Source organism: Pinus tabuliformis, chromosome 5_2 (assembly GCF_031772625.1).
Source record: "Pinus tabuliformis cultivar Carrire ecotype Pingquan chromosome 5_2, CPIR1, whole genome shotgun sequence".
In the NCBI taxonomy this organism is placed as follows: Eukaryota; Viridiplantae; Streptophyta; class Pinopsida; order Pinales; family Pinaceae; genus Pinus; species Pinus tabuliformis.
In genome coordinates, this window is record NC_142306.1 from 1,043,662,730 (window position 1) to 1,043,690,535 (window position 27,806).

At 35.8% G+C, this 27,806-nt stretch overlaps 2 pseudogenes; both read right to left on the minus strand.

The window, feature by feature from the left end:
• Window positions 1–4,538: 4,538 nt before the first annotated feature.
• Window positions 4,539–5,030, minus strand: LOC149162808 (eukaryotic translation initiation factor 3 subunit E pseudogene; annotated as a pseudogene).
• Window positions 5,031–5,220: 190 nt separating this feature from the next.
• LOC149162809 (serine/arginine-rich splicing factor SC35 pseudogene) lies at window positions 5,221–5,484 on the minus strand (annotated as a pseudogene).
• Window positions 5,485–27,806: the final 22,322 nt, after the last annotated feature.

The following is a 27,806-nucleotide window of genomic DNA, read 5'->3' on the forward strand; positions in this document are numbered from 1 at the left end:
CATTTATCTACAACGTCTGCATCTATCTAACCCTCAAATATGGGAATGTCAAAGATAACATGTACCTTAAAGGGTGTGGCGCTTCCAGAGTAGCTACTGGAAGTAGATGTGTCGCCCCTAGGTAGCTGCTGAAGGATATGGTCAAAGTTGTCCATCATCGCATTCCTTTGTTGCGCAAGGGCCTCTTCGAGCAAGATTTTGATAAGATATCCTACCCCCTCGTCTTTTTTTTCATCTGCCATGGGAGGCCATCGGGATTTGTAAGGCTTGCCTTGCAAAGGTTTGACCTGTTCAAGCCCTAACTCCTTATATCCCGACCTCATTGGGGACATGCAAAGAAAAAAAGAGAAAGAGCAGACCGCTCTGATACCTCTGATCTGGATTTAAACAAGAATGCAACAGATTACAGAGATAACAATAAAAACATAGATATAGTAGAAATAATACTTCATTTCATTAATGTGAAACACTGAAATATGCTTACAAACATAAATGGAAATAAACTAGCTCGGGCGATGGTAGCTTATCTCTGAGGAGAGATGTGGCAGCTACATGCCTCTAAACTCGCTTACAATGAGCCTCGAAGGCCTATATATTGTTGAGAAACAATGGAAAACCATAAACATCCAAACCCTAACCCTAGGAGATGAAGCGCCAAACTATGGGCCTCGTTTAGGGTAAATTGGTACATCAACTTCTCGGGGTCGTAACTTTGGCATACGATCTCCGTTTGATTGCCCAATGCCTTGTTAGAAATATCTATCCGAGGACTACAACTTTGGGATGAGAAACATTAGTCCATGGACCCATGTTGCTCCTAGTTTTCCCAAAAAAACATCATTTAGGGCCTCAAAACAGCTCTAGAAGTTCAGGACTCGAAAAACTGCCAAAAATAGTAAATTGTGCTGCAAATAAGGAAACTGAAAAACTGAAAGAAACAATGGTGGGGGTCCAAGTGGAATTGGCCAGTGGCCACCAATATCCACCTAGATCACTTATTTAAATATGTTGACTAGTCATTTCATAGTAAGTAAATTGGACATATGCTTTATGTCAATGAATATTTGCTCTCACCATATGTCTCCCTATTAGAGTTTTTATGGCAAATCCCGGTTGGTATTGTAACATGCAATTTAGAATGGTAATGCATGTAAGATATTTAAAAGGAAAAATGTGCACCACCCAACCAATTTTGTCTCTTGAGCATAAAGAAGTTTAAGAATAGGTAACACATAGACAACAAAGATCAACTTTTAAAAGTAGAAAATGGGTATATGTTAGGTTTATTGAAAGGTATTGGTTGAAAATATGCAGGTAAATGGTGCTACTTCTTGGCAAAAATATTCCCTGCAAATGGGAAAAAAGAAGGTAGGTGGTTTTAACCCATCTTGATTCTCATGGCGCAAGATCAAACCAAAGCGCTAAAAGAAATTAAAAACCAATGAAAGAGTCAATATCACAACAAAATGATTTCAAGATATGGAATTAATGTATTTGTTATAGTAAATGGGCTTTCTTCCACCCCTTGTCAAACCCCTTCAAGCATTGAGAAGTTTACAAATAAATAAAAGAGACACACTCTGAAGTATTATGTATAGTGTTCAACACTCACTATTAGGTCTGTATTTGTAGATTATCATTCGTTTCCTATTAATGTTGTATAATATCTTTTCGAGGCTTGTAATGAAACAACGAAATGGGCGAACATGGAATGAAAGGGAGGGATGGACATATTGGAATGAAATTAATGCATTTCATTGATGTGAAATTAAATATGGATGGAGAGAGTGGAATGAAATGAAATGAAGGAAGGGTATAGTGGAGTGTTTCATAATATTTCTAGTCATATTTTAGAATTGGGTACTTGTATCAAGTAGAAATTTCGTACTGAAACTAAAAAATGAATTGAAATTGAAAAATTGTTTGTAAATCTTTGATATGATGTATAAGACGAAGAATATTCCCACCAGAGCAAACCTTAGTCATTTATTTAATTAAAAATCAAACTTCTCCAACTCTAATGCCAATATAGATCACACCCATTAAAGTAATTAAGAATGAATTCACTTGAATCTGAAATATAAAATAGGAAAATAGAATAATGAAAAATTTGTGGGTAATTTTTTCATATCATATATAATTAAAGAAGTTAAAATTCACCATCACTTTTTAATAATTAATTTTTAATATATATATATATATATATATATATATATATATATATATATATATATATATGTTGTTTTTTTTTGCTGTGGTTCACGGACACCCTGGTCAATGGGTGGCACTACGTCCACGGAAAAATCCGGGTTGATCAACCCTGAAGGGAATCTAGCCCCACGGCCCACTAGCAAGGCCTAACCCCAAGGGCTTTGGGGAGAATGGACCCTATGACCTCCCGATGGCAAGGCACTGATTTTGACCAATTGAGCTAACCCTTGGGGCTTATATATATTTTTTATTTTTTAAATATAATAAAAGTATAAATCTTATTATTTTATATAATTATTTAATTATATAAATTATTTATAAAGTGTATATTTATTTACTGTATATCAATTTTATAATTTATTTTTTATTTTTATTTTTTTAATTTAAGCTTAAAATTTATTGAAAAAGTGAAGCTTAAAGTTAATGAACAATATAAAGAGGTACAAAAAATGTTAATGAAAAATGGATACCTACAATATCTAGTGAAAGTAGAGTTTTTTTAAATTGGAAAGGTGTATTGTTTGTAATGGTAGGAGGTTAAATGATAATATTTTTAGAGATATTTTCCAGTATGTAGTCAAATTAAGGGTATTGTTTAATATGACATGAATTCATGTGATATGTCAAAGTATCATTGAATGAAATCCCCCTGGGAATCCTTGAGTGGGAATGGTGCAACAATAGTTGGCTTGGAAGAGGGATGTTGAGGTGATGAAAGAGATCTAGGTTCTTGCTCCAGCACTACTAAGGCAGTGTGACAAGGATAATATAGAAATTAATCATGAACCTGGTTCGACCAATGCAAGCTTGTTTTCTTCTTGTTTTAAACAATCTATTGCAAATATGCATCAGTTTTATGAGTCTTTTGGAAGGTTTATAGGCAATATTAGCTTAAAGTTTTCATATGGAGACAATGTAGTAAGAAATCAAGTCATTTTTGGACATTTTTATCTCAACTGATGAAGATCCAGTTGCATATGTAAAAGGCTTTGTCCTTGAAACAACTTGAAATTAATATATAACCATTTCATCTCTCTCTCTCTCTGTCTCTCTCTCTCTCTCTGTCTCTGTCTCTCTCTCTCTCTCTTTATATATATATATATATATATATATATATAAGATGAAAGTCACACTAATACTATTTAAGTTCCAAACAATAAAGTTGGGTGGGCCTGTAATGCTTTTATGTCTATAGGTATGTCTATTTTGGAATTGGGCTTCCAAAATTTTAATTTAATTATCAATAATTATTAGGTGGATGGTAGGGATTTAATTTCTATGGAATATTCTAGAATATTCTTAGTAGTATACAAAAATCAATGGTTGATATTTATCCCCAAAGAGTTATGCCATTTTTCCTCTCTTAATTAAATTGATTAGTTAGAAAAATGTCATATAAACAAGTGTCATATGAAATGAGTTATAGTTTTTTGATAATGTGGTATTGATAACCCATGGTGTTGGCCCATGGTATTTTAACAATGTCTATTTACAAATTAAGGATGTCGAAGATAATGCTAGAGCAAATTTTGTTCCATGTTTTTTCAAATATATATGTTTAACTTATATATTAAATGTTAGATGATCCAAAAATAATTTATTATCATAGGTTATAAAATTGAAATAAAATAATTATTAATTTAAGAAATTAAATTAATAATTATTATTCTAGAATGATTAATTATTTAATGGAGACAATTAGAATTAGTATATTGTTGTAACAAGATATGACTCTCCAAATGTGTCGTATCTTAGGCTCTATTTTAGGAGATTAGTTAGCTAGTTGGTTTGAATAGCATTTAATGTAAATGGACACTTGTTATTTAATAAGTGATCCATAATTAGAGGTAGTTAGGACATGGAGCTTATAAATAGCTCATTGCAAGAGTGTTTGATTGTTCGGGTGTAAGCTCTTGCAAATTAATTATGTAATTTTTTTTTTTTTCTGATTAATAAAATTATGTGTCTGAGGACACTTCTGCCATTATTGTGGTACCAGAGCTCCAGTAATGTTGTAGTGGATGTGAAGAGGAGATTCCAGCTGTACAAGTTTTTGGAAAACTCCATTAAACTGATCAGCAAATGATTGGTATGCAAATTGTCTTTTTCTTATTCAAAAGAAAAGAATTTATTCTATTTTATTGATTTTAGTTTTTTAAATCTGAAAATCAATTGTTGTATTATTATCAAAAATTGTTGTGCCTTGATTTTCTATTATTATGGAAAATTCTTAGAGTCAATAATTTCTTTCAACCGATTAAGCTCTTCCAGAGCAATATCCCAATTTCGCATCAGAATCTCTGCTGCTAGCTTACCCCACAAGGCACTCAAACTCCTTTCACTGTTTGTACAAAAGTGCGATATTGGTATAAAAAGTCTGCTGCCCCTGAGTAGTTTCCGCATTTAAACTGAAACTTAGCATATTGGTATAGCACATCTATCTGGTTAGGTCCAATCTGGTACCGATCACTCAACATCTGGAAATTATATTGCTTATCAGAATGAAGCTCCTGAACAAGTGATAGATTATGTAGAAAACTAATCATTGGTGCAACGATTTCTTCCAATGACTTTACTCTTGCAACTACTGCAAGGCAACTGTCTGTCATTTCTTGTGGAACGTCTTCGGTGCAGTAAAGGCTCTTGTGGATGTCCATGGCGTAGTCGACCATATTGGTCTTGCTGAGAAGGTCGATCCTCGACTTGAGAATTTGTTCATCTGGATAGATTTGTTTCTCCTGCAGAAACTCCAGAAGAGGGAAAACTAAATGGCGGTCCAGATGGGGAGCAATTTTCGATGTTAGATCGTTCTCCACCATTGCTGCAGTTGCTTCCTGACACAAGGGTTTCAGATGATTTCGAATTTAGACAGCAAAGAGAAACTTGAGATATTCAAGGCCAGTCTCCTCATTCTTCAGTTGCTCAGCAAGCAAGTGATTGGATAGCTTCTGCTAAAAAAAAAACAGGTCCACCTGTGTTGGAGTGGCGGCCTGCGTGTGGTACAACAAATCAATGCCTTCCTTTCTGAATTGATTCTGCATTTGGACCGTATTTTGAAAATTGCACAACAATATCCCTTCCATCAACGTTTCTCCCATCAAGCCTCTCGATCGCCTTCTTTGCCTCGTCAATGTATTTGTAGCGGACAAAAGAAAATTCTCTAGAATGACCAGTCCTCCTATCATCTGCAGTTGTACAAAAAGTGATGTTCAGAACCAACAAAGAATAACTATCTTTGATGTCTCGAGGACCCGATCTACTGAAATGAGACATATTCTCAGGAGTTTATAGAAACAAGAATGAAGGGTTTGAGGTCTTAAACCCTCTCCTAACTCACTACCGGAAAAATACGAAAACAAAAAGGCTTTTGGGCTTATCAACTTCACCGAGGTTTTTCTACACACAACAGTTGTTGTCAATAGCTGAACAACTCAGAATTTTGTAACTTGGAGTAATAAGGAGATACTATATTTGGTAATTTTTCATTTTTTATTTTGGAGAGATCTGGCGAGTTTTAGAATTTTGGGAATTTATTTTTTTTGGAGTAAAAAGGTCATTTGTAAATTTTTTGGAGTAATAAGGAGATTTTATTTGTAATTTTTTATTTGGTGGGATCATTACATTGTAACTCAAAGTAATTTTACTTTGAGGGGGGGGGGGGGGGGGGGGATTTTTTTTTACCAGATTGTGCAAAAGCACCATTGTAAAAAGTCAAATTTTGAAAGTTGCCTTGTAAAAATTTGAGAAATTGACTAGAGCCAAGTGCAAAGCTCAGTCAATTTTCTCCTGTTTTGACGACTATTCGAGGGTCAAGGCCAAGCCCCGATAGATCGTGTTATGCGTGTTGTGTTGACTATCTTGTCATTTCTGTTCTGATTCTTGGTGCGACGCTACAACGCTAAAATGTCTAAGTTGATTAATTTTTTTTTCTGATTCAGACAAACTAGAAGGCACCAAATCTTATAAAACATGGCATCGACTCATCGAAAGCACACTCATTTACAATGAATTATGGCAGGGAATATGTGATGGAGATGTTAAGCCGAATAAACCCACAGATGCAGCTACACTAGCAAAATGGGAAATCAAGAATGCTAAAGCCTTAGCTCTTATTAAATCTTCTGTGAATGATGAAATGTATGTCCATATAGAAAATGCTATAGATGCATGGACTGCTTTGAAAACTTTTAAAGACCTCTTTGATACTCAGCCTGAATCAAAGAAAGTCGATCTACAATTAAAATTATTGCAACAAAAATTAACTGAAGGAGGAGATGTTCTTGAATATCTCTCAAGACTTAAGAATATCAGGCAAGAAATTATTAATGCTGGTTTTCCCGCAATTGATGATAGCTTTATGGTCACAATTGTAATTGCTGGGCTTCCTTCTTCCTATACGCATTTTTTAGAGACTCTACAAGTAACTGGGAAATTAGAAAAACTAAAGTTTGATGAACTTTGTGAAATGTTGAGTCAACATGATAAAACTTTTGGGAAGAAGAAGAAAGTTGGTGAAGATGGTTTTCTCAAAGAAGCCAACACTAGTAAGTCATCAACAGATAGTTCTCGAGGAAGAGGCAGAGGGAATCAGAATCAAGCAGCACATAATCGAGGTCGAAGCCAAAGCAGAGGCAACAATTTTAACAGAGGAGGAAGAAATAATTTTCAAGGTAGAGGAAACAACCAAGGAAGAGGCAATTTTCAAGGACAAGGATATAATAATCAAGGCAGAGGACAATCTCAAAATAGAGGTCAAAGCAGAGGCAGAGGACAATCTTCAGGAAGAGGAAGAGACTTAAGTCAAATTGTGTGTCGAAGATGCAACAAAGTTGGCCATTATGCTGAAGATTGTCGAACTTCACTTAATAAAATTTCCAAGTTTCAGCAGTATTCAGCACAATTTGCAAATGATCAAGATGAAGATAACTCAGAATATGTTTTTACTTCCTCACCAGCATCACAAATTTCATCCCATCTTAGAAGTGACTATGAAGATGCCTGGATCTTGGATTCCGGGGCAACTCAGCACATGACTTGTCGACGTGATTTTTTTCTGGAATTTTCAAGATTGCCAACTTAATTCCATTTTTCTTGCTGATGATACAAAACATACTCCTTATGGAAAAGGAGTAGTAAAAGTTTTTCTCCCTGGTATTGGAGAAAAAATGATTTCCAATGTATGGTATGTACCCAGTTTCAAGAAAAATTTGCTCTCTTTAGTCACGATTCGACAAGCAGGACATCGGGTGATTATGGAAGATGGTTTAGTGAAGATTAATTCAGTGAAACAGAACTTGAAAACAGTCATGACAGGTTATGAAGATGTAAAACTGTTACGAATGAAAGGGACAGTTATTCCAAGGCATTCTGATTTTGCAGGGGCAGTGACTACAGGTATTTCACCTATAAGATTATGGCATGTAAGATATGGAAATTTGAATTTTGAGAGTCTTTCTCGATTGCAGAAACAAGGAATGGTTAAAGGACTTCCCACATTCAAAAGGGAAAATGCAAAATGTGAAGCTTGCATTTATGGCAAACAAAATCGAGAAAGTTTTCCAAAAAGTTCATGGCGTGCAAACAGGCGGCTACAACTAGTTCACAGTGATGTTTGTGGTCCACTACAAACTTCATTTGGTGGTTGCAAATATTTCTTACTATTCATTGATGATTTCAGCAGAATGACTTGGGTTTACTTCTTGAAGAACAAGTCAGAAGCATTTGATAAGTTTAAAATTTTTCGCCAACTTGTTGAAAATGAAGCCAGAGAAAAGATAGGTACTCTCAGGACAGATAATGGGGGAGAATTCACTTCGAATGAATTCAAAACTTATTGCAGTGAAAATGGCATCAAACGAAATCTTACTAATGTTTACACTCCACAACAAAATGGAGTAGTCGAAAGAATGAATCGCACTTTGTTAGGCATGGCGAGATCCATGTTAACTTTCAAAAGGTTAAGTCCAACATATTGGGCATAAGCAATCCATACAGCTGTCTACTTAAGAAACAGATCTCCAACTACTTCTTTAGACGAAATCACACCTTATGAAGCTTGGTTTGGTTTCAAACCTCGAGTTAAACATCTTAGAGTTTTTGGGTCAGTGTGTTATGCCTTAGTTCCGAAAGAAAAACGAACTAAGCTTGACTCGAGAAGTTTAAAATGCACAATGATTGGCTATTCTGATGAGAAGAGATGGTATCATCTTTTGACCAATGGAAAATTCATTGTGAGCAGGGATGCCATTTTTGATGAAACAGAGAGTAAGAGTGCTGAAGAAATTGAAAATCTTCTTCACAAGTTAGAAACCAAAGGAAGTAAAAGAAATGGAAAAATGCAAAGTCAACCAACTTCACCAAATTGGTATGAACTTGATTTTCCTTCCTCTGAAGATGAGTCATCCAGTCCATCTACATCAACAACATCATCTGGGTCTTCTAGCAGTTCATCCCCATCTCCAAGCAGCAGCAGTTCTTCTGACAGTGATTCTCCACATTCTTCACCTGAACGACGAACATCAGTTTATATTAGTCCTCTTTACAATGATGGGGACTTTACAGAAGCGCAAACAAGTGAGCACCAACTTCCAAAATGGGGAGTTGAACTTTTGAAAGATGTAAAGCCTGATGAACATAATAAAACTGGCACCAGAAGGACACATAGAAGTGAAGGCAATTTTGCCTTGATAGCAAATGATTTTACTGAACCTTCCACATACAAAGAAGCAGTAAAACATAAAGAATGGCAACAGGCTATAGTTGAAGAATATCAAGTAGTAATTGATAACAACACTTGGAAACTTGTTGATTGTCCAGCAAATGTTAAACCCATAGGATGTAAATGGGTTTACAGAATTAAGTATAATCAGAAGGGTGAACTTGAAAAGTATAAAGCACAACTTGTCGCAAAGGGTTTTGTGCAGCAGGAAGGCATTGATTATGAAGAAACTTTTTCTCCAACAGCTAAATGGAACACCATCCGATTAACACTTGCATTGGCCGCTCAAAAAGGATTGAAAGTTCATCAAATGGATGTGAAAAGTGCTTTTCTCAACGGGGATTTACAGGAGGAAGTGTATATGACCCAACCACTAGGTTTTGAAGTTGAAGGACAAGAACATAAAGTCTGCAAATTGATCAAGGCTTTATATGGATTAAAACAAGCTCCCCGAGCTTGGTATGCCAAGATGGATGAATACCTTAAGAAAGTTGGTTTTCAACGAAGTGAATCTGATGATACATTGTATGTGCGACAACAGGGAAAATATCTGGTAATTCTTGTTATGTATGTAGATGATTTGATCATTACTGGCAACCATGATGATCATATTGCACAGGTAAAAAAGGAGTTACATGCAGGTTTTAAGATGACAGATTTGGGATTACTTCACTACTATCTTGGAGTTGAAGTCTTCCAACGTCCACATCATATTTTCATTTCTCAAAGTAAGTATGCAACAGAGGTTCTTCAGCGTTTTGGCATGCAGGATTGCAAGCCCGTTCTTACCCCCATGGAGCAAAACTTGAAACTTTCAAAATTTGAAGGGGGGAAAGGTGGACAGTACAACTTACAGACAGTTGATTGGCAGCTTGATTTATTTGACAAATACTCGTCCTGATCTATCTTATGCAGTCAGTATTCTTTCACGTTTTATGCAGGAACCACGAGATAGCCACTGGAATGCAGCCAAAAGAGTTCTTCGATATATCCAAGGAACAAAATATTTTGGTCTTCTTTACACAAAGACTAAAAATTTTATACTTGGTGGATATTCTGATGCCGACTTTGCTGGGAGTATTGATGATCGAGCATCAACATCAGGTTATTTAATGAATATGGGGTCAGCAGCAGTATCTTGGAGTTGTAAGAAACAAGCTACAGTGGCCACTTCTTCAGCAGAAGCAGAGTACATTTCAGCATGGGAAGCAGCATGTGAAATTGTTTGGTTGCGCCGAATTTTGCAGGACTTGGGCATTTCTCAGGCAGAAGCTACATCATTATTCATTGACAGCCAGTCAGCCATCAAACTTGCCAAGAACCCAGTTTTTCATTCAAAGACAAAGCATGTGGACACCAAGTATCATCATATCAGATCTCTCATTGCCAAAGATGTCCTCAAGCCAGTTTATTGTCCTTCCGAAGATCAGATCTCCGACATTTTCACGAAACCGCTTGGCAGAATAAAATTTACTAAGTTCAGGGATGAACTTGGTATCTGTTGTAATGTATCTTTGGATCATAGGGGGGAATGTTAGATGATCCAAAAATAATTTATTACCATAGGTTATAAAATTGAAATAAAATAATTATTAATTTAAGAAATTAAATTAATAATTATTATTCTAGAATGATTAATTATTTAATGGAGACAATTAGAATTAGTATATTGTTGTAACAAGATATGACTCTCCAAATGTGTCGTATCTTAGGCTCTATTTTAGGAGATTAGTTAGCTAGTTGGTTTGAATAGCATTTAATGTAAATGGACACTTGCTATTTAATAAGTGATCCATAATTAGAGGTAGTTAGGACATGGAGCTTATAAATAGCTCATTACAAGAGTGTTTGGTTGTTCGGGTGTAAGCTCTTGCAAATCAATTATGTAATTATTTTTTTTTCTGATTAATAAAATTATGTGTCTGAGGACACTTCTGCCATTATTAAAAACTTTTATAAATAATAATAATAATTATGTCGTACGACGTTCCCCTCTGAAATCAAGTCCCCCAACTGCCTTTTGTCATAATCCTGACCATCAGATCCATTGTTAGATGATTAAATGTTTTTCCACCACTAAATGCTACTAACTGTCAAGTCAACTAAATCTTGATTTTCACTATTATAAAAATAGTCCCATTGTTAGAAAATTGTATATTACGGAGCAATGGAACACATAAAATATTGCAGAAATATAAACACAGAAAATGCAAAAAACAAGAGAGACACAGATATACGTGGTTCACCCAGTTTGGGCTACGTCCACCCCGAACAGCTAGTCCTTCCTTTCTATTATACAGCAAAATGAAGAGATACAACCTACAACAAATCCGCTGTAATATCCTCTGTTTTCTCTTACAGTCTCAGCTCTTTGTTTCTCGCTTACATAGAATACACATCTATCACACAGCCTCAAATACAATACCCTCATACAAAGAGAGGGGTTGCCTTCTAGGGCAAAAAACCCTAAACAAACATAAGTTCTACCGTCAGATCATCCGCCTAATGAACAACCCAGATTGACTAGAAATTACTATACTTTTACAAGGCAATTTTACATTTATTTTTGGCTTGGGGGCACTGCCCCCGAGCCCCCTCCGGGGAACCGCTGGCCCTCGGACCCCCCAGCCAGGGTGGATGGGCCCCCCGGACCTTCGCGGGGGGGACAAGTCCCCCCCGCACCCCCCCGCGTGGAGGGGTGTACAAAACTTCCCGGGGTATACATCCGACTGAAACAAACACCTCTGAATAATCATGCTCCACACACAACACCCATTTGCAATTCTTTCAACTCAATTTGGTGGCTCCGCTGGGTGCATCTAATTGCAAAACCCTAACTAAGCTAGGGTTGCCTCCTGGGTGGCTAGTTCCCGCCTCTTGGCCACGACATTTCAATGAACTGGTCTCTCCGTCTTGCCTATCCACTGCTACTATGAACTGCTACCCAAATACCATCCAGAATCTAGTTTCACACGGTGCGAGTAAGACTAATTTTCGATGATGGGTTAGGAGTATTTTAGCAATTTACACATTAGGTATCTGAACATTCTTTTTTTGTTTTCTTTAATTTGGCTAATTCTCTATTTCTTGTCCTGCCTACAGGTCCTTGGGTTGTTCTACAATTCAAGGGCTTCTAGCACCGAGGAAGGCACTTGAATCCTTCGGTATAGGTAATGTGTTCTTAACCATTTACTATTCACAAAAAGGTCCTCTGGTTACCTTCGAATATATACATAAGTTTTCTATTGCTAAGCCCTTCCCTGTGTCTAGTTGTAGGGTTATTTCCATGTTCAACGGGCATTGCCAAGGGCACTTCTAGTTGTGGCACGCATGGTAGCAGAGAGATACCCATGAATCAGGTGCGATTAAGAACGAAGTTCAAAATGGTATGAGTATCTGTGTTGGGAACGACTTGCCTCCAACACTAGACTAGCTACCCTTATGGGTTAGTCTTTGGATCCATAGAAATTACTGTTTAAAAATATTTTCTCTGTAATTGTTATATGGGTTGAAGAACCCTTCTTTAGATAGGACTGATCGCCCAATTAATTAGCGAATTCAGCTGTTAATTTTATTTTTCCACAACGTCAGCGTGAGAATCAAGTACCAAGTTCTGTTTTCTTTTGAACTGTTTCAAAATGTTCCTAAGTAATATTAATCGTATTTACAGAGGTAACAAATTGATTGCGCCATACAATTTACTGGCAAGTTTGGGAAATGTCATTTTTTGGTTTATATTTGAATCTTACAATTTGCTGCTCTTTAAGAGACCTCTCTTAGTTGTTGGGGTTATTTACTGGATTCCTGTAGGTTACATTTACCAAAGATTTTCAACACTGTATTGACTACTAAGGTTTTGAATGGGTTGATTGTGTGAGTTTCTTTTTCAAAAATTATTAAATTTGTTAACTCGGGTACCAAGTTATGTTTTATTTTGAACTGTTTCAAAATGTTCCTAAGTAATATTAATTGTATTTATAGAGGTTACAAACTGGTTGTACCATACAATTTACAAGCGAGTTTGGGTAATGTCATTTTTTGGTTTATATTTGAATCTTACCATTTGCTCCTCTTTACGAGACCTCCCTTAGTTTTTGGCATTATTTAATGGATTCCTATATGTTACATTTACCATAGATTTTCAGCACTATATCGACTACCAAGGTTCTGAATGGGTTGATTGTGTGAGTTTCTTTTCCAAAAATTCTTAAATTTGTTAAATATTTTCACCCCGAACCACTTCTTCAATGTCTTGAAGGGACTGGCCGAGAAGTAAATCTGGGTTGAGATAATTTAGCTTTCCATTTGCTAATGGTTTGGTGCATATTCTTTATCCATGATAATTTGGAGTTCCAAAAAGAGAAATGGGTTTATAGTCTTAGTCGCAAACAATTAGGTAGGAGAATTCAAAGAAGTTATGGAAGCTGCCCACGCAACTTAATTTCAAAGGTACATGGTTCCCATGTTTCGGCCAATTGAACGTTGCCTCAATAGTTCCCACTGCCAGGTGGCTGAGAGGGATTATTTTTGTGGAACGATGATCACATTATATGTTTGATTTTTTGATTTGATAGTTGTAAGTTTTCTTGGCCAACACAAATACGTCATTTCACCACTTATTTTTTCCTCTTTGGAGAGGAATACAAAGAAGCATTTAAATCATATCACCATAGAATTTCTATAGCTTATTTTCTAGCTTTGGTTTCACTGTTAAGGCTAGATTTAGTTTTATAACTTACTTTGTTGTAATTATTTGCTTTGGTTGTGCATGAATATAATATGAATGTCAAGATCACTGATTTCTCATACAAAAACATAAGGGGAACCTCAATAACACCGGAGGCCATTAATTTAAGTTGCAGTAAAATTTTTCCCTGTGAAGCTATCAAATTGGAGAATGTGAACTTGAGCAAGATGGAAATCATCATTGCTGCAATAATTGGAATTGGAGATACTACAGGTCACCCCTTTGAAGCACTGTTTTGATTTCATCTTAAACTAGGCTTAATTTCTTTTTCAACATTGCATCTTTTTTGGTGTATATCAAGTTGAATCTTGTTTTGATTTCAGTCTCCCCACACATAAAGAAAATCTAGTTTTAATTCTAGTTATGGAAGCTTTTGGGTTCACATGATTTGAGATTTTAGATAACTTAGTTGGGTATTGCTACTGTAGTAATCCATGGTTTATATGTAGCTAAATATGATCAATCTTGAAGGCAAGATGGCAGTCATCATTACTGCAAACATTGGCATTGGAGAGACAACAAGTCATCTCTTTGCAGAACATGGTGCCCAACACCTGAGAGCTGATGTGAAAATCACAGACCTGGGAAATACATTTGAGTTCATCCATTGCAATGTGAGGAATGAAGAGCATGTGGCAACAACAATGGACAAGGGTAGTGGATTTCTTCCACCACAACCCAGGCCATTCATATGCGTGGGTGTGAACCAATATCCTTGGATTTGGGAGAAAATTGTTGGAGTTTTCACCTCCCTCTGACTGTTCTTTAAACACTCTGGATGTGGCTTAGGCATCATTGTTTACTATCAAAGAGGATTCTTTATTTATTAGTGGACTTTATTTGATGGTGGATTGTAGGAATATAGAGACAAACCTCTATGATAGTGATCGTTGGTACACCACTCATTCCCCTCTGTTTTTTTTTCAATTTGGGCTCATTTTTTATTTAAGATTGGAAACCTATGGGTGCATAGTTTTGATTTTAGCTTTCTAATTTTAATTTTGGTTTTTGGTTTCCTTTGCACAAGTTGATATCTATTTGATATATCAATTTATCTTTGTTGGTGTAGTTAGTGCAGGCTTGTGGATGTTGTCAAGGAGGGAACGACAACAGATCCTTGTATTTTCTTAATCACGAGGTGGTCATTGGATTCCAAGGTCTTCAGAAAAAAATCATGATGCATTAGTTGAGTACTAGCTTAGTCGCAAACAATTAAGTAGGAGAGTCCAAAGAAGTTCTGGAAGCTACCCATGCAGCGTAATTTCAAAGGTACATGATTCCCCTGTTGCGGCCAATTGAATGTTGCCTCAATAGTTCCCACTGTCAGGTGGCTGAGAGGGATTATTTTTGTGGAATAACGATCACATTATATGTTTGATTTTTTGATTTGATAGCTATAAGTTTGCTTGGCCAACACAAATATGTCATTTCGCCACTTATTTTCCCCTCTTTGGAAAGGAATACAAAGAAGCATTGAAATTAGGTTGTCCATAAGATTTTTTTTATGGAAATGGGTAGAAAATGTTTTCAGGACTGCTAGAGTGAGTTTCATGAAGAGGAAGAAAAGGAAAAAGGAGAAAAATAAAGGTGTGAAATGACATGGAAGTATCTGGAAGCAGTTTATACTTCAACAAATATAAGTAATAAAGTTGTGGTTGCAGCATATCCGACAAGTAGCAACCTACCTTCATCCAGACAATGTAAGGAATCCAATCATCATTGACCAATACTATTGTACAAGTTGTACTACCCAGGTGATCATCATTCTCCTCCTATCTAAACATTTTCCCTTTAATTTATTTTATTGCTAGATGTTTTTATTTTTAATTTTTCTGTATGGCACTTGAAGATTGCAGTGAAAACTTTGAATGAAATCACTCTTTGGGAAAGTGTTGGAGTTAGAACAAATGGAGAGGTTGTTGTTGTGGTTTTCAATCATGTTGTTTGAATTTAGGGCTTCTTGAAAAGATGACTATGCCATAGATATGGGAATTTCATCAAGGATAGGAGCATTTGTTACCTAAGATTACTTATTTGATGGGCTTTCTTACATCATCTATATTACTACTTGCTGGGTAGCCAAGTTTCTTTTGTTCTGATAATCATATACAAGAAGCTTCTCTCTTATTCCTTCATAAACTTCTCTAAGAGGGACTATATTTTCATGTTAAAGGTGACCCAAATCCTTAATTACAGACAGGATTTATTTTCTATCCTTGCAAGTCCCTTCAACTCTGTTTCAGTCCTTTTCAATCCCTTCCCTAAGAAGGCTCAAAGAAATAATTCCTCCTTTGCTAAGATTGGCTTTGTAGACAGTGCCAAAGCTGGTTGGCTTGCTGTATTCAGCACATCCTCCATCGTGAGATTCTCTCCACCTTCAAAACCACACTGCCTCCCCTATTTCTTCATATTTTAATTCATTCGTAGAAGGGTCTCCTCCTCCCAGCACTTTCATATTGTGGGCACTTCAAGATTTACATATTTCATTCTTTTGATAATTGAGATGTGTTTTGGCAGATAACTAGCGACCTCATTGCACCAGCCAGCACTAAAAAAATTCAAAATAAATATTGGTTGTAGTTCACTAAGGTTGATGGTCTCACAGTGAATGGTGGGGGACGTTTGGATGGACAAGGAAGTTCCTGGTGGAACTATAAAAAAAAATAAGCAAGTATGAATAAAGTTATCAGTTGTACCATTAGTTATCTGTTGCTTTTTTAGTGATTTGGGTAGCATCTACTTACACATCTTCATACTTATATTGACTGAAATGCATTGCTTGGTGTGCAATGCAAACTTGGGCCTGCGATATTGCTTCTATCTATTTGATTGGTTTTGAACTTCGGTGGATTGTAGATTTGGGAATATTTTGGGATGTTTATTTTGTTTAATTTTATTTGGATTGAAATTTTTGGAAATATTTTGAAATATTTGATTTTGTTTAATTTTATTTGACTTAGCTTCTATCTATCAAATTCTAAAATATTTCCAAAATTACAATTTTTTTTATTTAATATAATTGTTGAACAATTAAGAGTTTACCTATATCATCTTGACATTGTGAAATGATAATGGGAAATCTTGACATTGTGAAATGATAATGGGCAATCTTGACATTTTGAAATGATAATGGGCAGTATTTACGATTCTGGGCACTACCAATATAGTGCTGAAAGATATTACTTCCATCAACAACAAGAAGTTCCATATCTCCATTGATGCAAGTAAGAATGTCCGGGCTGAGCGATTGACTATCAAGGCCCTAGAGGATAGCGCCCCAATACCGATGGAATTCACATATCTTCTTCCAATGTCCATCTTCAAAATATCAACATAGGAACAGGTGGATTATATTTTCCAACAGCATTCTAAAATTGTTGGAGAAAGGAGAACTATTGTATTAAAGATAATAGTTTTAACTTTGGCTGTGCAGGAGATGATTGTATTGGTATTTTGGAAGGAACTTCCAATCTTAACATTGAACAGGTTACTTGTGGACAAGGCCATGGAATCAGGTGAAATAGTTTCATCAAAATTTTAAATAGACAAAGGATATGGCCATTCAATGTAGTACATTGACAATAGATTTTTGTTATTATTATATACTGTGGGAAGCCTATGCATATATCTTTCTCTTAATGGAGTCACCACTATCACTGTAAAAGGAGTTTCTTTCATTGGAACTGACAATGGTGTTAGAATCAAAACATTGCAAGGAGGAAATGGCTTTGCTAAGTGACGCAGGCTAGGCCTGCAAATAACCAGGATCTTTTCCATACATTCATATACAAGCATGCGCCTCAACTTTTCCTCAATACACGGCAATTTCATTATCATAAAAAAAACTTCTACAGTATGATTTCAGAACTGGATAATGTATCAGTAGCACATCATAGCACATCCACTGGGTTAATATACAGCTCCGGTTGACTTCAAAACAAATAACATGCAGCGGCCATATACAGGCATATATATAAATGAAACAGTCACAAAATAAATGAAATCCGCGCACAGGATTTATGCGCACAGAGTTTTGAGCGCACCCCACAATTCACATATGCAATATTGAAATACTACACAACCTGTAGCGTATTTCGGGGCGCCGTCCATAAAATATACGCTGTCTACCAGTTCAATTGTCACGATTAAATGCCCCGGCGTCCCAATGTGAGTCCACGGACAGTGCCGCTGTCCATACTAAAGGCGCACAGCTCGATCTGTTTATTTTAATTGATGGTTGGCGCACAGTAAATATATGCTCCACAAGCATACAGACAGCACTTTATAAACCCCGGCCACGGACATGCAATTTCAGTCCGCCTTACTTCACACAGTCTTTAACACAACATGTATAAGTGCCGCACAGCAGATTGAATAAACAAACAATTCTTAAAATTCAACGTTATCATCCCAGCCTTTCCACGATTTGTGGTGCGCCTCCGCAATTATACACAGGGTTTGTATCAATGGTTTTCTGTCCACGGCACTCATCAATTCGAATCCACGAAATTTAGTCAGCTGAGGATTAAATTACCACTTCTTACGCTCAGATATATGTATTGTACATGCAAGGTCTATGCATAGCGATTCTCGATGGGAGTTTAACACATATGTTTATCATTTTTTAATCAATTCAACAACGCCATGAACTTCAGGAAACCAGGAAACAATTCCTCAATCAACCAATATATACAAACAGGAATAAAATAAGAACTAACAAGCTTGTGTTGGCCAGATAATCAGAACTGATGGCCCTTTACAACGCCATTCCACCGGTTAATAAACAACAGTTGTATGCGCCTTCGCCTAGGAACGATCAACAACGCCGATAAGGTCTCAAACAGATACGATAAACTTCAAGTATAATTTCACATATAACCAGAGATGGAAAAAGATTTAACACAGGCGGATATCATTAGGAAAGAACATCGATTCTTATTCAAACAGAAACGGATGCGTGAATATTTCAATGAACAGAGAACTACGCCGTATATATTATCATCACGAGGTTGATGCGTATGGACAAAGATTTTTCCTTCGCTAAGCCATCAAATGGGGATCGCAAGAATACTATGTTACCGAACCATATGCGCCATTAAAAATCAAGACCGCTTTAATTTTGTAATTCCATTACAGTCAATTCATAAAGCCACTAAAACTCTAGGTATGCAATCGGAATTCAAGCCTTCAACGATTAACATACAGGATTGTAGCGCATAGAAAAAACAAGATCCATTAACTCTTAGTGCAAGTTCCACATTATACAACATCGATTTCTCACAGCAATTGCGCATTAAATATTATATGACACCGATTTTCATATTTACAATAACCAACCATTCACACACAGTTTTCTATTCATGGCCTTCTATTCATGGCCAGATATACAATCTATGGCCCTCAGACTCTTCTCTCACAATCTCTCCTACTTCCTTGCCTTTGAGGCTCATAAATTTATACAAATTGAATTGAACCAATTTATGTTCAAATCCCTTTAATCACTCAACAAAGTCCTCAAATATCTCAACACCCCTACAATCTAGATTTTATCCCTAAAATATTGAAACTAAATATAATTTAAATAGATTTTAGGTGTGGACTCAACTAAGTCCCGTACATAGCATTTCTACTTCCTAGAATTTCTATCTAACTCTATTTTCTCTCATATTCCTTAAAAGAATATTTACAAAATCCTCACTTTCTCCTATTTTATTAAAAATAACAAATTAATTAATAAAATATTAAAAAGTGTCACACCCCCTTTAATCTCATATTTACAATGAAAAAAATGGTCTTGATGCTCCTGCATCAGACTCCCAACGTTAAACTAAACATGATCGCCTGATCATGTGTTCCGATCTGTGTATGCCTAGATCCCATATCTTGTGCTGTCTTGCTCCATTCGCTGCACTTTCACAATCTGTCTGTATTTTCATTTTGCTACTGCTTCTACTGCTTCTCTTCCTTGCTACTGCTGGTCTCTTCCGGGATTCTTTTGTGATACTTTCAATCTCACGGTGTATTAAATCTCTCGGCTGTTGGTTTCTTGCTGTCTGCTGAGCTAAGACGGCTTGCTCAGTTTGTATTGTCACTCGCTCACTTCTTGCTTCTGTGCTTGTTTATGTTCTGACTTGTTCAGTCTTCACAGCCACCCAATCATCCATGCCTTCTTGTTTTCTAGAACAGAAAACTTCTTTTTCCTTCATTTGACTTTTCAATTGAGTCAAATGTTCTGCAACAGTACTTGCATTCACAAAACACTTGTTAGAATAAAAATCAGAAGGCATCAGTGCCTTGTCCTCCTTTGCCAGCACTTCAGTATGCTGTTCTGAATTCTCCTCCACCATCAGCACATCACTATGCTGATTCTCTTTGCCCAAAGAATCCTCTGAAGAATTCTCAAGACTATCAACCAGTCTTCCTCTCATACCATCTGTTTCCATGATGTCTTTCTCCTCTTGTTCACTATACTGAACTCTTTCTTCTGCAATCTCCCTGTCATACTCTGGATTCTCCAACAAGTATTCCAACAATGCAATTTCACTATAGCATTGCTGAAGCATTTCACTATCACTGACAGTCCCTGCACTTACACACAACTTGTCAGTTTGGAAACTACAAGTTTCAACAACCTTAACCGTCGGTTCATATACCAGCTCTTCCAGCTGATCATCTTCTTCATTCACATGAACTTCCTCTTCAACAAAACCTGTAATCACATCACAACTGTCAGCTATAAAAACACAAGAGTTCATATTATCCAGCTGATCTGGATCTGCCCAATAGTTCAAGAAATCATCAATGATCTCCTCTTCCAACTCAGCTGCTCTGAGTTCCTCACGTCTCAATTGTACATCCATTATCTGCTCGAGCTTCCTCAGCTCTTCCGTTAACTGCATGTTTATCTGCCGATTTCTTTTCTGTTGTAGCTTATGCCACTTCATTTTCTTTCCCTTCAGTGGAAAGATCCATCCTCTATTTCGGTTTTCCTGCTCTTGCAGCCATTCCTCTAGTACCTGCAATTGCACTTTCATTACTGCAATCTCTCTTTCTCTGACTTCTGCAGTCATCTCATCACTGTGGCATTCCTCTGAACCACTTCTTTGATCCTCCATGATCATCTTCTCACTTGCCATGACTTGCACTAGCCTCTGCAACAAGCTCTCCCGTCTTGCCGCCACATACCTCACTAAGCTCTCCTCACTCAGTCTTTTGGTAAGTACTTGGTTCACTGCCTCTGGAACCTCTTGAGCACTCCTCTGCTCTCTCTAGGCTATCTCTTCAACTCACTTCTCTTCAGGACACTGCAACTGTCCTCCTTATCCAGCCTTCAACTGAATCTCAAGTTCATGCCATAATCTTGTCAGCAACCATAAACTTCAATTATAAATTTCAAATCAGAAAATCATCTCACCTTTAAGACCTTGCACGATCTTGTCTCCATTCACTTCTGCCATCCTGTTCACTGCATTTGTGTAGCTTTCCTATCAAATTTAAAACTCTGATCTTCATCATCATTCATCATACAGTCAAAAATACACTTCAGTTCTCATTCAGAAAATAATATTTCAACAGAGCATTTGGCTCTGATACCAAAAAATGACGCAGGCTAGGCCTGCAAATAACCAGGATCTTTTCCATACATTCATATACAAGCATGCGCCTCAACTTTTCCTCAATACACGACAATTTCATTATCATAAAAAAACTTCTACAGTATGATTTCAGAACTGGATAATGTATCAGTAGCACATCATAGCACATCCACTGGGTTAATATACAGCTCCGGTTGACTTCAAAACAAATAACATGCAGTGGCCATATACAGGCATATATATAAATGAAACAGTCACAAAATAAATGAAATCCACGCACAGGATTTATGCGCACAGAGTTTTGAGCGCACCCCACAATTCACATATGCAATATTGAAATACTACACAACCTGTAGCGTATTTCGGGCCGCCGTCCATAAAATATACGCTGTCTACCAGTTCAATTGTCACGATTAAATGCCCCGGCGTCCCAATGTGAGTCCACGGACAATGCCACTGTCCATACTAAAGGCGCACAGCTCGATCTGTTTATTTTAATTGATGGTTGGCGCTCAGTAGATATATGCTCCACAAGCATACAGACAGCACTTTATAAACCCCGGCCACGGACATGCAATTTCAGTCCGCCTTACTTCACACAGTCTTTAACACAACATGTGTAAGTGCCGCACAGCAGATTGAATAAACAAACAATTCTTAAAATTCAACGTTATCATCCCAGCCTTTCCACGATTTGTGGTGCGCCTCCGCAATTATACACAGGGTTTGTATCAATGGTTTTCTGTCCACGGCACTCATCAATTCGAATCCACGAAATTTAGTGAGCTGAGGATTAAATTACCACTTCTTACGCTCAGATATATGTATTGTACATGCAAGGTCTATGCATAGCGATTCTCGATGGGAGTTTAACACATATGTTTATCATTTCTTAATCAATTCAACAACGCCATGAACTTCAGGAAACCAGGAAACAATTCCTCAATCAACCAATATATACAAACAGGAATAAAATAAGAACTTACAAGCTTGTGTTGGCCAGATAATCAGAACTGATGGCCCTTTACAACGCCATTCCACCGGTTAATAAACAACAGTTGTATGCGCCTTCACCTAGGAATGATCAACAACGCCGATAAGGTCTCAAACAGATGCGATAAACTTCAAGTATAATTTCACATATAACCAGAGATGGAAAAAGATTTAACACAGGCGGAGATCATTAGGAAAGAACATCGATTCTTATTCAAACAGAAACGGATGCGTGAATATTTCAATGAACAGGGAACTACGCCGTATATATTATCATCACGAGGTTGATGCGTATGGACAAAGATTTTTCCTTCGCTAAGCCATCAAATGGGGATCGCAAGAATACTATGTTACCGAACCATATGCACCATTAAAATCAAGACCGCTTTAATTTTGTAATTCCATTACAGTCAATTCATAAAGCCACTAAAACTCTAGGTATGCAATCGGAATTCAAGCCTTCAACGATTAACATACAGGATTGTAGCGCATAGAAAAAACAAGATCCATTAACCCTTAGTGCAAGTTCCACATTATACAACATCGATTTCTCACAGCAATTGCGCATTAAATATTATATGACACCGATTTTCATATTTACAATAACCAACCATTCACACACAGTTTTCTATTCATGGCCAGATATACAATCTATGGCCCTCACACTCTTCTCTCACAATCTCTCCTACTTCCTTGCCTTTGAGGCTCATAAATTTATACAAATTGAATTGAACCAATTTAGGTTCAAATCCCTTTAATCACTCAACAAAGTCCTCAAATATCTCAACACCCCTACAATCTAGATTTTATCCCTAAAATATTGAAACTAAATCTAATTTAAATAGATTTTAGGTGTGGACTCAACTAAGTCCCGTACATAGCATCCCTACTTCCTAGAATTTCTATCTAACTCTATTTTCTCTCATATTCCTTTTAATTAAAAGAATATTTACAAAATCCTCACTTTCTCCTATTTTATTAAAAATAACAAATTAATTAATAAAATATTAAAAAATGTCACACCCCCTTTAATCTCATATTTACAATGAAAAAAATGGTCTTGATGCTCCTGCATCACTAAGGGCTTAAAATTTCAGAACACACATATGAACAATGTAAGGAATCCAATCATCATTGACCAATACTATTGCCCACGTTGTGCTGCCCAAGTGATCATCATTCTCCTTCTATCTAAACACTTTCTCTTTATTTTATTTTATTGTTATATTTTTTTATGTATGGCACTTGAAGATTGAAGTATCATATGACCACAGAAGTTCTGCAGCTTATTTTCCAGTTTTGGTTTCATTGTTAAGATTGGCTTTAGTTTTATAACTTACTTTGTTGTAAATATTGGCTTTGGTTGTGTAGGAATCTAATATGAATGTCAAGATCACTGATGTCTCATACAAAAACATAAGGGGAACCTCAATAACACCGAAGGCCATTAATTTAAGTTGCAGTAAAAGTTTTCCCTGTGAAGCTATCAAATCGGAGAATGTGAATTTGAGAAATGGAAATAAACAAGCTTAGTCTCTTTGTAAAAATGCCAAGGGACTTAAAGTTAATTTTGTTAAGCCACCTTTGGTTTGTTGAAGGGTGAATGCCTACGCTAAATGCCAACATTAATATAATGGTTGATTTATTAGTTATCTTGTAATTTTATTTCAATGTCAATTTGAGCTATGGAAATAATGAAGCTCAATCTTGGTGTAAAAATTCTAAAGGGCTCAAAGTTATTTTTGTCAATCCCCCTTTGGGTTGGTTAAAAAATTAAATGTTCTCCAAATGTCAACTTGAGTATGTTGAAATTTACAGTAGCTATCATTTAATCTGAAATATGTTCAACTTATTATAGTCTAATGTACTCTTATTTACGATATACTATCATTGGTTTACTTAAGAATATTTTCATTGAAAAATTTTTGTTTCACTTGGCGTATTGATATTTGTGATTTCTGCCACTAAACATAAAATCAACAGTAACAACACACATCGTAATATAGACTAACACATGACATGTGCACGAGGGTTGCAAAACCATTCTTTGAATCTCAAGGGAATGGCAGTTCAATGACCTTCCACATTCTTAAGCTCTTTACAATAATGTAAATAGTAAATACTTAACCAAGGTTTGGTATCATTTCCTTAAATAAAAATTATATCCTTTCAGCAGGACCCTGATATAAACAATGCACACCAGAAACTTGCAAATCAATGAGGCAATGCATTTCCTGTGTGACGGATGGAAGATTTTACAGGTTTGATTAGTGAGGGTACAAAAGGATCGTGGATTTGGAGCGAGGTGAAAATGGAGGCCACTAGGAACCTGGATACCTTTCTCAATATACATAATAGATGAATATATATTTTAATTTAATGATTATATTTTCCAACAACAACACACAAAACCACATAGTAAATAAATATACATAATAGAAGAATATATGTTTTTCTTATGAGTATTATGTATTTTGAGTATTGATTGGTCTATATTGGTCAATTTTAATGGACTACTCTTCCTAGAACTCACCATATAGAGAATGCTCACAGTTAACTCATGGGATATAGATGAAAGTGTCTAATCTATGTATAAAGCATCAATTATAAAGTTGTGATGAAATTTTAAATGTCGAAATACAACCATCATATTTTCATGATGCTATTTTTCTTTATTTACCTCATCCGTTATAATCTACTATTTGTAATTTTTTGTTGAAACTTAAAAAACATCTTAGAACATCAAGAGCCAATCTTTGTTACAAGCATTATACTATCTATAAAGGTTAGATAATGTAAATCATTTAGCTTTATCTTCCACCTTTGCATGCAATTTTATTTATTAATTCTTATTTTCAATGACCATTTACATTTATGCCTTACGACGTTTCCTTTGCCACATCTGGTGCAAATGCTAGTAATAATAATAGTAATAATAATGTCCATGGGGTCTTGGATAGACAATGATCGGGTGCTCTATTAAGGAACTGATTGATGTGAAGTCATTGATTCAATTCCCCGCCTCAATCGAGGTGATACATTGGATATGATGAAGATGTAGTCCCACCAAACTTACTATTATTATAATAATAATAAGAATAAGGCTATAATTTAGCTAGTTCTGTGATTTTTTAAATCTTAACATGTATTATGGAGTGAGTGTTGTGATTCCTGTTATGGATTGCTATTTATGACACCAATCATTTAATTTACAAGTTGCATTAGTTTAACTTTAAAAAAACTAGAGGAAGTTACTAGAGACAAGAAAACTTTTAAAGATTATTCATTTCAACAATTTCCACTAGGTTTTACTTAAATTTATTGATCACACATATTAATCAAATATTGTTACATATAAATACATTAGTGTTGTCTCAATATAGACAAATTATCTTGGAAACACAATCACTTGGTGAGGGAATATCTCAACCACATACCAATCTAGGAAACATCTAGTTATAAACAACTCCTAAGAAATAGGAATAAACTTCTTTACTTAGAAAGCATCACACTTATGACAAGTAGGAATATATTTTCCAAGTTCTTTTCCACCACTACAATCGTACCAAAATGATCAAATTGAAAAACCAAATTACTCATGGTTAAACTCACTTCAAAATTAGAGTATGGGGAATGGGAATATACCTTTAGCAATATATTATGTGGGGTCCACCTCTTGAAGTTTTATGGGATATGATCGTACGATAATTGTCCATTTACGAAGTGTTGCAACAATTACCTACATCATGTGATTATATGGATTCTCATTTTAAACTTTGTGTCTATAAAATGGAGTACCTATTAACAATAGTATGATAGATATAATCAATTCCTCCATGGAAATCACATAACTTGTAGTGAATCGCACGTGGTCTTGGATGTAGGTGAAGAAGAATACACATGAATTGTAACTTATCTAACAAGTAGTGGACAAAGCAGTATTCCAAAAAATTATGACCACATATTTGGTAAAGACAATGTGGGAGATTTTGGCATTGAACTATTAAGGTATGACCAAAGTCAAAATTGTTCAGTTGTAGAATACTAGGAGAGAATTTGAAAGTCTGCAAATGAAAGAAACATAGTATTGATTCATTCATGAGTCAGGTTCTAACCATTGTAAATTAGTTAGAAAATTATAGTGATGACATTAAATATCAAATAGTGGTTGAAAATTTCCTCAGATCTTTGTCTATTAAATTTGATGTTCTAGTAGCAACTATTGAAGAAGCCATCAGTTTGGCAACATTGTCAATTGATGAATTGATGGGATTACTTTTATCCCATGAGGTGAGTATAGGTAGAAATAACGAGTCCTTCATAGAAATTCATTTTAAAATCCATGTTTCTACCTCAAGATACAAAGGTTGAGGCAGAGGTTGAGGCAGAAGAAATGGTGGTTAGAGAGATGGAAAAGAAGAGAAAGAAAATGATAATGGAAGAAACAATAGGACCTCAAACAATAATTGAAGAGTCAACAAATCAAAGGTGAGATGTTATTATTACAGTAAATTTGGTCACTGTGCACGTGATTATAGGAAGAGGATAGTTGATCAAGGAAAGTAGAGAGAAAATGTAACTATAGAAAATAGTGGCTCTATTTTCTTAGTTTGTCATACCATGTATGAACTCTCTGATAATGTTTGGTGATTAGACAGTGGTTGAAATAACCACATGACTGGAAACAAGAATGTGGTTTCACACCTAGATGAATCACTTAAGATAGAGGTAAAATTGGGGACTGATAAGATCAAGGATGTAGATGGAAAAGGAGTGGTCAACATTCTGACCAAGTGAGGGGAGTTGAAGAAAATTTCAGAGATATACTATCTTCTTGGTCTAAAACATAATATGATAAGTGTTGGACAATTAATGCAAAAAGGATATAAAGTTATTTTTGAGGGACAATACTATATTATATATGATAAACCTCCAAGCAAGGAGCTAATAGCGAAGGTGTAGATGATGAAGAACATATTGTTCCCTCTGATCATTAATTGCATAAATCAAGTCAATTATTTTAAGGTTGCATGTGTTAATTATTATTGGTTATGGCACTATTGGTTTGGACATTTTAATTTTTATGGTTTAGGATTGTTGCAATGAAAAGGGATGGTCAGAGGATTACCTCCCATCCAAGAACCCTCTAGTACATGTGAGTGTTATATCTTGGGAAAACAACACCATGAAATTTTTTCGAAATGAGTTGCATACAGAGAAAAAAAACCACTAGAGTTGGTTCATACATACATATGTGGAACCATGAAGATACAATTGATTTCTCGAAGTCATTACTTCCTCACATTTATTGATGATTTCAACAGAAATGCATGGATTTATTTTTGAAGTAAAAGTCTAAGACTTCTGAAAAATTCAAAGAATTCAAAGTCGTAGTAGAGAAGAAGAGTGATCGCCAGATCAAAGTATTGAGATCGGATCATGGTGGAGAATATGATTCAAAGGCTTTCCATGGTTACTACAAACACCACGGAATTAGGAGACAATTTACAACCAGATATACATCGTAGGAAAATGGTGTAGT